The 12153-nt window shown below is 34.6% G+C and overlaps 1 pseudogene; it reads right to left on the reverse strand.

The window, feature by feature from the left end:
• Positions 1 to 492: 492 nt before the first annotated feature.
• LOC114741071 (transcription factor GTE7-like) lies at positions 493 to 2998 on the reverse strand (annotated as a pseudogene).
• Positions 2999 to 12153: the final 9155 nt, after the last annotated feature.

The following is a 12153-nucleotide window of genomic DNA, read 5'->3' on the forward strand; positions in this document are numbered from 1 at the left end:
CAAGAATTTCAAGCTCTCCACTCTACAGTGGTTGTAATCCTCTTGGCTCCTGTTACAGTAGAATCAGTCTCTGAAACCATGCCAGGAATTGGAAAGCTTGGCAAGAGTTTCATAATTAGAGCTCTGAGAAGCATTGTGTTCTGCATTTAAACGTCCTTGCAAACGGAACCAAAACAGCAGTCATGGCAGTGAAAAAAGCAGAAGTCCTCAATGAATCCGATCTTGGGAGAATGGGGCAAATGGTGAGAGAATGGGAAAGCGGGGATAATGATTCAGTCAAGCCAATGAATCAGATATTTGAATGATGGCTGAGTTGTGAAAATTGATCCCACTATAAATGCTCCACCCAACCGGGTATTTATTTGGTTGCGCTTAGGTGACATTTACGCATTGAAATTTAATTCATGGCATTTTCTTACCCCAATTTTTTAACACACGGATTACTTCATAAAGTAGGGTCTCCAGTCTTGCATCGCGCTCTCACATACAAAATTGGAAAATTTAACCCTTTAATCCAATTAATTAATTGGTACCAACAACTCTAATTTGCCGATCCGCAAAAAGGATCTTCCCCAGTAAGATGATCCATCCATCTATTCACCGTAGGTAATGTGTACAAGTAACTCAAAAGGCACCAATTCTGTTCACTCTATTCCTAGGTTCTGAAGCAACTATCCTAATTTTCACCACTTAACATTCTACCCTTTCTGATCTACACATTGGTTTTGTTTACCTCCAACTATCTTGTTTTCCGGCGCCATTTTTTACACTTGGTCAATCCCCAACCCCTCACAGCAGGAACTCAGCGCGACAATCCAGTCAGCAACTACCAAATAGAAATCTTCAAACAAGACCCAAAAACCCCTGAAAATCAAGAGCGCATTCATATGCATCAGCCTGTTACAATACCACCATCGAGGAAAGCCGATGTAGGAATCAATCCTTCACCCGCCAGCCCGCATTCGTCCATCTTGATCATCATTTGTCTTCAGAGCCCTGCTGCTACAAGTGGCCATTGTCTGCTTCAGAATCACTCCCGGAAGAACTCCCTGAATCAGAATCTGCGCATCAATGGAATTTCTAAGTCTTTTTGGCCGAACAAAAATGATAACAAAACACCAGAAGTAACAAGGAATTGGTTTAGTACCGCTTGATGATGAGGAATCACTACTTGAACTGCTGGAGCTACTAGAACTACTAGCCGCATGACCTCCAATAACATCTTTATCTTTCTCAATCTCCACCGGGGGGAAAATACTCATTGGCATCTCATCTCCAATATCTACATCCTCGTCCCCAGCTTCCATTTTCTTTAGCTTCTTGACCTCAGCCGGCGCAGAGTCAACCTTGTCATTCGTAGGCAAATCCTGCGATACAATGGTTAAAAATTAGACTCGGCACATTTGCCTTTTTTTTTTTTTTGGGGGGGGGGGGGGGTGTTTGGTTCACTTGTTCAATTCAAATGAAAGAAACAGGACTTTACCCCATTGCCTTTGCTTGAAGCTGTATTATTGTTGGCCATAAGTGCCTGCCGCTTAATCTTGCTCACCATCTTTTCCAATTAGTAACTAATCTGTCAAGTTCCCAAAGGGTCTCTGTGTCAACAGCTTCAATATCAAGCTCGATCTCATCCCCATCCTGTTTTAAATGCCCATTCCTCTTTCTTATAATTTGCACCACCTGTTTCCATCTTCTCTGCTGGCAAACTCTGCAACCCAATCCCCAATTTATGCTTCTCCTCAAGACTCATTTCCCTCTTATTTGGGTCCTTCGCTTTCGGCTTGGGTTGCTTCACAGGCTTCACTGGAGGTGCCCGCATTGGAGATGGAGTGCGCACCGGGGACTGCAACAACGGTGGGTTTGAAGAACTTGCAGGTGCCGGCACTGGGTCCGGCTGGTTCACAGGAGGAATCATGTTGTCTTTCTTCTTAACCCTCTCTGGCTCGACTTGATTCCACGAGCTGGCCTGCAATTCTTCATCAAAGATATGATCTTCTCGTAGCAAATCTTCAAACTTCTCTCGTGCAGAGGCCGGTACAGTTCCTCAAACCTTGCCAGAAGCAGTTCCGCCATGGCGTACACATCATGACCCTTAGGGTTATAAGTCAATGCGTTGTTGAAAGTCAATCGCACATCAGATGCAAAATCCGCTGGCGTCTCATACGCATTCTTTGCCAGATTGGACTTCACCGTACCCAGATCCATCGGCCGCTTAATTATATCATAGTAATCGTGAAGACCCATCCCGACAACATCGACAGGAGCATTGAAAATCCACCCGTGCTTGTGTTTCATCAGCTTTTGCAAACCTGCCCACAAGCCCTCATCAAATTTCCAATATCCGAATGCGACCGTTTCAAATCCTTACCGGGATTCAACGGCAAGGGTCGCTTGTTACCCGACATCTTCTTGTTCGCCGATTTCTTCGATGGCCCATTAAAGCTGGGCCTAGGTTGAAATTCGCCGGACTCGATGCGACCTTTCAGTTGCCGAATTTGTTCCAGCTCCGAGATTAAACGATTCTTGAGCTCGCTGAGCTCCTTCTTCGTCGACGAGGCGATATTGAAGGTGACGAATTGGGAATGATTGGAATCGTTCGATCGCCAATTGATAGAAGAAGCATCATCTGACGCCGATTGGGTCCTCTTGTTCCCGATTTTATGTTTAGGGTTAGGGTTAGAGAATGGTACTTTTCCCATGAGTCCGGCTCCACCGCCTTTGTGCTGCGGCCAATTGGGTTCGTTCCGGTTGGCTAGGACGGCGGATGCCATGGACGAGCAGAAATCACGGTAATCCTTCACGATTCCGGCGTTTCTCCGGCATCAATTCCCCAATGCAGGTTGTACAAAACATGAATCAGCAGTACCCTTGCTTACACGCGCCGCTTCACCTCAAACGCGCCAGAAGAAAAGTTCACGCGCCGCCGATCAATCCTCAGATTCCCGATCGAAGAGAGAAAACGTCGAACATAGGGTTTCAAATTTCGTTTTACCCTAATTTGTGAGCGAGGAACTAGAGGGGCTAGGGCCGGTTCTTAAAGGCAATGCGATCTGCCCGTAGGCATTTCGGGCAGCCCAATCGCCCGTCGATCCATTTTCATTCTTGATCCAACGGTCACATATGATTTCTCTGATGTCGTAGAGACTGACCGTAAGATCTGGCACGAACGGTGTGGATTGTGATACCAACCCACGTGTGACTCTCTCAACCGTTGGATGTCAGGATGATGATAGATGAGGTGGTCTTTCGATTTGGGTTCCAGTTTGAACTTTGAAGTGAATTTGGGCTTTCCTGTGACGTGTCACGAATAAATTAAACTGGCCTTTTTAAGAATTGGACTGAAAAATTTGATTTTTTCTTTTAATTTAGAATATTACCTATTTAAATAACATTATAAATTACTTCTTAATATAATGCTACGACTACTAAAAAATATCAAACTTCATGTTTATCTCTTATAATCTTTTTTTTTTGGGCCTAGGTTTATATCTTATACCTTAAAGTACGAGATTTAATTTTATAAACGTAAAATTACGTTTATAGCCATTTAATTTAAAGGTTTAATTTAATTTTTCAACTATAAGAAAATACTTATTCTCATTTTACACTGATATTTTTTGAGAAAGATACTAGCATAAAATTAAATTATTTTTTAAAACCAGAATAAAATTATTTTGTTGATATTTTTATACATAACTAGACCATGCACCCTCTGCCACAGTGTTAGGATGCTATCGTATAAGAAAAATATTTATATTTTTTAAAAACATCAGACAAAAAAATTTTACCTTATATATTAAATCTTCAATCGTTAACAAAATTATGTGATTTTTTTTTTCAAAAAATCTAATAGTTATATAGTCTATAAAATTTGTAAATTACTATATTATTCACAATTCACAAACAATGTATTGCAGCCAAATTCAAAGCATACAAAATACTGAATTCACATTCTAATGAATTTTATTTATAATACATTAATTAATTAACTTTTTAAAAAATAACATTAAATTAAATTCTTACTAATCCGAATTAGATTTAAGACTATCTGTCCTCGTTCAATACTTATCGTTATAGTGAAATTTGGATCATTTAAAAACGTAATCCTCATGATAAATTTGTGAGGATTTAATTTGGAGCTCCCGAGCTCAAAACCAAAAATATGATATGGATTATCCAAATTTAAAATTTTTAATTTACAGTTTTTTAATGATAGTCCATGTTAAGATGAACATTCCATGCTCATCTCTTCGATGTGTATGAGATGTGTTTCGGCCATTAATTTTGTATGAAAATGAAATAAATTTTTAATATACACTTATTTTAATATAAAATATCTATATTTATATTACATTCTCTCTCATTTTTAATTAATACATCATCAAATAACTAATAATAAGAGTCATATATATCTGTTTTAGAAAGTGTTTTTATACTACTCGTAATTTTTAATATAAGATTTAGTTTAATATTTAATTTGATCCTAAATATTAAATTTTTAATTCACTTTATCTCACATATCTATCTTTTTTTTTTTAAACAGTTCTTATATTATTTGCAAATATTAAAATTTTTATCAAATAATAGTTCTAACAATACATATAATTAGTAAAGATGTTATAAAAAATAATACTTATTTATTATAAATGATTAATTTGACAAACTTTTTAAACTTATTTAAATTAATTAATTAGTTCTCATAAATAATAAACATGCAGACAAAGGCCAACACAATTGCATATGTTTCCTCTTCGATGTGAACGAGGGATCAGACGCGCGAGCCCAGCGCCTGACGCGGATGCGGGGTAAAGCGCGTGGATAACACTCCCATCTATGTAAGGGTAATTATGTAAATGAATAAATGCAACCCCGTGTCCATAAATATTCTTAAAACAAATATAAAACAAAATATATTACTTTTTTTATTTAACTTTGTCTGTTTACTTGGTACTTCTCTTATTTTTAATAAAACATATTCTGCTCAAACAGTCTTTTTTTTTTTAATTTTTGGGACCTGATAGCTGCCATTATTTTTTATCAATTAATTTTCTACTTAATATGAATATTTAAATATTAGACTCAATTGCTTTTATTATCATATTAAGAACAAAAGCATTATTTCACAATATGTGGAAAATAGTTTTCTTTTGACTACCAAAAAAATAAATGAAATGGTTTTCTTTGACAAAATGAAATCGCAAACAAATTTTTACCCCAAAAAAAAAAGACTGATGCATCATGTTTTCGTAGAATCAATCAAAAGGTGATTTTATATATTTCTAATATAAAGCTAAATGCATCATGTAGAATGAGTTAATTAAATTAAGTTAACTTGCGTTCATTGTAATTATCATTCATGAATTCTAAATTTTTACCTCTCATTCGTGTGGATTTAGTTGGCGAAGGAGTCGGACTCTCTCACAAAAAAAAAAAAAAGGGTTTGATCCCAGGAAGTATCATTTTGTTACGGTTCCAGTCGCGCTCTTAGATCATGGATGAGCCCCACCTTTTTCCTAAAAATTTGTATATCGAAAAAAAAAAATTTCAACTTTAAATTCAGCATGAAGAGACAAGTGGGGTGCTTAATTAAACCAAACAATATTAAAAAAAAAAAAAGATCATTTGATTTGGAGAACTGAGTTTTAGCAAACACAACGGGGAAATAATAGTGCATATCTGTTGAAATAGAGGTCAATGTTGTGTCGTTGATAATGATTTTTTTTTTAAGCGTGAAAATGCAATAATAAGGATGACATTCATTATCTAAAATAAAATATATAACATATAGTTAGAATAACACTAAAATTCAGGTAAAAAAAAAACATCAAAATCACCGGTACGATTGGGTTTAGGCGGAAAAAAATTAGTCCCTCGGAACTTGTCAAATCAAAATTCAAATCATTACTGATAAAAGTATGATTTTCCTTCAATTAAAAGATAGTTGTGTTTATAAAAATAACACAAAATCTCCACATTAAAATTTTGGAAATTTCATTGGTTAAGCAGACTTGATGCAACTCATCTTTAATAAGGATAGTTTTTTTTTTCAACTGTGTGCAATTTATTTTTAATTTTGTGCAAAATTTTTGAAAATAAAAGTCATTTCTAATAATTAAAGGTATATTATACTCACTTAAAAAGAGTTAGATAATTACATTCGCTTACATTCAGGCCTCATAAATTTCAAATAGATAATTTTAACTATTTTTCTCTAAAATTTTTGACATACAAGAAGGTCAAATAAAATTTAATATACATAAATATTCATTTTTTATATGTTATTTATGACCGCCAGACCATGATGCTGGAATAGCCCCGCAAACGCACTACTTGATGATTAATAAATGAGAATTCAAATAATAAATAAATATATATAATGGATATTTTCCGGCTGTGAAATCAAAATGTGCTGTTTGACTTGTTATTCTAGTTGTCTTTATGGAATGCGTAGTCAATATGTGCCTTTTTCAGTCTGTCGGATGGGATATTTTTTAATGGAAGATATATATAGTCTATTTCTTAATTCTCAGTGATTATAAATCTTAAATTTGTATGGCATCAATACATTACTCCACAAATTTCACTTGTCTGTGTTGATATTAACTTATAACGATTAATTATATTAATATATATATTTTAAATTTGGGGAGATCCTCATACCTTGAATAAAAATGTAAGTTTATTTATAATTTATTATACATTTCATTTTCTATATTATATTCGCAGATTCCTAGTATAATTAATTCATTATTATTTTAATAATAAGACCTAATATATTAATAAAAATATATTTTTCATTCGGGACCCCCCCCCCAAAAAAAAACTCCTAAATATACCCAAGTAAGTTGATAGACTGTTAACGATCAACTTCTACATAACTTTAAAAACAATACATCCGTATAAATTTTGAACCACAAGTACACAACAGAAAGTATTAAAAAGAAAGAGATTATATACAACTTAACCTAATTTAGGAACATACCTGCTCCGGTCAATAAGTTTTAATTTTGTATTTAACACGAGATGTAGTACTTTTTAATGTCAAAAGTGGATGTCTGTTTCCGAGTTGCTTTCAAGCTATCTCATGCGCGGGGCACTGAACCCCCTTGACTGGAAGCCAAAACTTTTGGTTCATCTCTCACTACTATTTCCTCGGAACCTCACTGCACTGTCACATGTTGAGTTTTTCACTTTTCCCCTTTCAAGAAGTCACGAGTCAAGCTGCAGGATCACTCTTCACATGCGTCTGTGTGGGTGTCCATATATATATATATATATATAGAGAGAGAGAGAGAGAGTACATACAGAACCTGCAGTTCACAATTCCAACAGTTAAGTTGTGCATGTGGATTCAAGTTTTCAATGGAGCTCTACTACCAGCAGAAACTCAAAAACATCGCAGAACAGTTCTTTCTCAGAAGTTAGAAACCTCCTGAGACAGGTTTCATACGATCAAGAGGCATGTCATCTCAATTTTCTTGCTTATCTTGCCGTCTCTGTGCTGTGCCGGGAAAGGGAACTTAGGGATGGGCCTGTAGATCAATCAGCTTAATTAAGATCCTGGGCTGATCTCATACCAAGGAACCAGAATGTTAGTTGACTAAGCGCAGACAAGGTAGAAGCAAAGCGGCTATGATGAAGATAAGAACAGTGTTCAAATTGGATAAAGACTTGAAGGGAATGTGGAGATCAATGATTAATGGATGAGAAAAGAAGCGGAGTAGTTGATGGAAACTGCATGAAAATATAAGAAGCCCGTCATTTTTGACTGTTAGGTGAGCACATATCTTCTAATAAATAATTGTGACCAATTATCAAGGCCCCATCCATCTAGCATCATCCTTCATAAATGTTAAAATGCAAAAATTTGCCCATGTCGTCCATCTTGTGATCCAGAAACTCCAAATTGCTGTCTCAGATTCACCAATACATCTCCTCCAAGAAACATTGCTGAAAATGTCCCAAATTCTGATCATTCTGATTCCTAAATTCTTAAACACTCTGGTCACCGGCATCATTTACATTCATGTCAAAACTCGAACTCCACCAAGTACTAAGCCCATCAATATAAAGTCAGCTTCTACTAAACTGAAATCCACAATCATTATATACCAACACTTGAAATTAAAAGGCATCCACGGATTAACCAGTCATCACTCTGCCTGCGAAATTTGGGCTTGGTGCAGCAAGCGATGAAATTCACATACTCATCCAAGAAATCAAAGCCCCCCATCCATCGGCGAAAGCCGGGGAAGCAAATATCTCCTCTTTCTCGTGATCTGCACTACTCGTTCCACTTTCTCTGGCGGCAAATTCTGCAACCGAACCCCAACTCGTGCTACTCTTCAGACTTCAAGACTCAAGTCCCCTCTTAATCCAGATCCTTAGCCTTCTTCGGCTAGGGTTGCTTCGAAGGCTTCAACGGAGGTGCCCGCATCGGGGACCGCGGCAATGGTGGGTCTGAAGAACTTCGCAAGCACTGGATCTGGTAATTTGGCATTAGGGGCCGGATCGTCGTTATCGGCTATTCTTCGCCGTCCCTGGCTTGACTTGATTCCAGAAGCCAGCTCGCAATTCTTCGACGTAGTCATGATCTTCACGAACCAAATCTTAGAATTTCTCAATGCACGGGACGACTGAAAGTTCCTCAGACCTCACTAGAAGCTGCTCAGCCTTGGCGTACACATTATTACCATTGGGATTATGAGTTAATGCATTGTTGAAAACGTCAATCGAATTCGCAGGTGAGAGCGGTGAGAATAATAGGGTTTGGAATTTTGATTCAGACCGAGAAACGAGAGAAACGACCCGACGATGAAGCTGCTAGGCCGGGTCTTAAAAGCAACGGGATCTGCCCGTGGCAGGTGGTCTTTCGGGCAGCTCTTCATTGCCGTCGATATATTTCAATTGGATATCCAACGGCTAACGGTGTTTTACCGTGGGACGTAGGGCCTGACCGTGAGATCTGTCTCGAGAGTGATGGCACTGATCGTGACGTGCTTCCACGTGTCAGATTGTGAACGTTTTGATGCTGAGGGGATGACGTGAGGTGGTCTCTTTATTTATTACGTGGGTTTGAGTTTGATGTGAATTTGGGGTGAATTTGTCGTGGATTTAGGGTTTATCAAGTGTGTGTGAGGGCCACTATTGATGACGTGGATTGAGGCCAACATTGACGTTCCGTCGCGGGGGACACGGCACGCGCAGCGCGTGAAGACAGGAAAAACACGGAATTGACGCGACGCTGGCTATGGTCGATGGGAGGCTAGTTTGGTAAATGAACATTCCATGACTCGGCGGACACGGGCCCTCCAACTCTAGTTTGCATTTGTATTCTTTTTGATGGGAGGATTATATATAATCATTGCTCTTTTAAATTTATTTTTATTTTGATTTTGATTTCTTAAATTTTAAATTATAAGTTTTATTTTTTTAAAAATTAAAATGATTCAAATTTTTATTATATTATAGAGATTAATATTTTAAATAAAAAATTTGATTGCCAAAATTTATGATTTGAAATTTAAAATAAAAACAAAGTAGAGTGACCAAATTTTGTTTAAGCCCTTTCTGAAAAAAATTATAAATGTCCTCTTTTGTATTCTTGGGCAGCGGGCAGTTACGTGGGCAGTTAAATATCAATAAAATTAAAAAGCTATTAAATTTTAAGATAAAATCATAAGATTTAAGATTTTTTTATTTCAATTAAATATGGTAAAAATATCTTATAAATAAGATTAAAAGAGCAGTATACAACACATTTATTTGATGAATCTGAATAACATACTTGTTACAAGAGATGTTTTAGAAGAAATAAATGGCCTTATTATAATTATAAGTTATTCAATAGTATATTGCCTTGAACAAAATTGCTTCTACTAAGAGTATACCTACACTTATAAGAAAAAATAGTATATTGGTTTAATGTTTCTAAATGTTTTTATTGGTATGTGTGAATTTTGATCAAAAGATCCTTATAATAAGAACATGAAGGAATAGGTATAATTCGTAATATTAAATTTGGTTAAATTTAACTGTTTTTATTGACACGTATGAATTGGTCAGAAGATGTTGATAATAAGAAAATTAAGAAATAGGTATAATTTGTAATATTAAATATGTTTAAAATTGAATATCTATTTTATTTCCAGACAAAATTAATGCCTTTACTAATTTATTCTTAAAATAAAAATGCATCCAGTACCTTGATCTTTTTTATGGTATATCAGCATGCTAATTTTATTTTTAGTATATTTAAATTAGTATGCTAAATATAACCCAAAAAAAATTCGGGTGTTAGATGTATAATAAAAAGAATCAACATGTTGGACAGGTAGGGAAAATAAGAAGGCCACATGGACCAATACGAGTTAAGACGATGCATTTTTCCATTGGTTATGTAATAATTGTGGGGATGGACGGGAGTTTGCTCCTAAAGCCATAAATTCATTTGTCTTCATCATTACAAATGACTCCATCGCAGCCGTGACTTTGTATGATCTCGATTGGCACTTTTTGTTCCTCGCGGAGTACTTAACCTAAAATTTAATTATTGGGCTGATATTCGTTTTAAATATAAAATTTATTTATTTTATTTATTATTTTTTTTAAAATTATTTATATTAACACTTCCTCAACTATAATCAATTAGAATTTTTTTATAGATAATCAATTAGCACTTTTTGTTACCACGTAGTTATTAATTTAGGATATAATTATTGAGTTGATCAGGGTTCTAAATATAAAATTTATTGATCATATTTATCATTTTTTGAATTACTCATCTCAATAATAATTAAGTAGAAGAGGGAGAAAGGATATTTATAATGTTTTAGTAAAAACATGTCATATTTCTTATAATTAACTAACTTAAATAACTTTCTTAATATAATCGAATTAATTAAATATATTTTATATTAAAAATCAGAAAAGCTCACATAATTGGCATAACTAACCAATATACTACCTTCAATGCTAAATATAAGAACTAGTTGACTAATTTGAGTAGATTAAGAAAATAAGTTAAATTAGTTACTTGTAATAGATAGGTATTGTCTTTCCTAAAATATCCTTAATAATTAAGTGTATTGGCTATAAATATCATTATTGAAAGGAAAAACTTGAGGAAAAAATATATAAATATAAGAAACAAAATGAATTAAAATTTTATATTTAAAATCAAAATAAAAGTCAAATACGGTCTTATATTAAAAACTATTGGTAGTATCTGTGATTATAGCACTTCATAATAATGACAATAAACACTCATTGGTGAACTGTCAACATTTACATATTTGAAATGATGATGATTCATACAGATGACAATCATATCAACATAAAAGATAAAATTAGGTTATTTTGACCAGTTAAATTTTATGAGATTTAGTGGATATTTGGAAATTGGAAATGACGTTTAAAAAAAACACACTTGTACACTTTACGATATAATTTTTTTTTACATATTTATTTTATACAGAACAAAATTATATAAAATAAACTAATTTAATTAATACGTGTGGTTTGTTTGTTTGTTTGTTTTGCCTTTTTGATCAGAACATGTGTGGTTATATGGAGCAAAGTTTAGATTCACATTGGGAGATTTTGATTAGCCATGTGAAGCAAAGGCAATGTGGTGGAGACCAAAAGGCAAAACAAGGTTGCCTTGTTAAGGAATCAAATTTGGTACTTTTGTGTGGCATTTGGTTTACACATATACCTAGGACCTCAAAGTTAACATCTGGATAATCTGACTAACTATCGAATCTAGGAAAATATTGAGCCTAATCTTATAAAATTTTTATCACAGAACTTAATATTTGTTGTGAATATAAGTGGGTATATCAAAAATAAAGTCTCACATTAGTCAAGAGAGAGAAGATACAAATCTATACAAACTATCTTATATTTTTGGGCTATTGAATGGGCCTAAAGGAAAAAAAAGATCCCATGCACACAACAACGACTTCCGGAGGAAAACGCAGTTGAAAACTGGTGATTTCCCCTTTTTATGCAAGTTAAGAGAGCATTAGGCACTTTTTACGGAAAATTCATTCAAAGATAAATTATTAAATTGTGTTAAAAGAACTTATTAGAAAACTTTTGTATTGTCAGTTTATTTTTATTAGTTGGAGGTCACTTAACGTTAGAGTTTTG

This window comes from Neltuma alba, unplaced genomic scaffold, assembly GCF_004799145.2.
Source record: "Neltuma alba isolate B1F8T4 unplaced genomic scaffold, ASM479914v2 tig00003253_pilon, whole genome shotgun sequence".
Lineage (NCBI taxonomy): Eukaryota > Viridiplantae > Streptophyta > Magnoliopsida > Fabales > Fabaceae > Neltuma > Neltuma alba.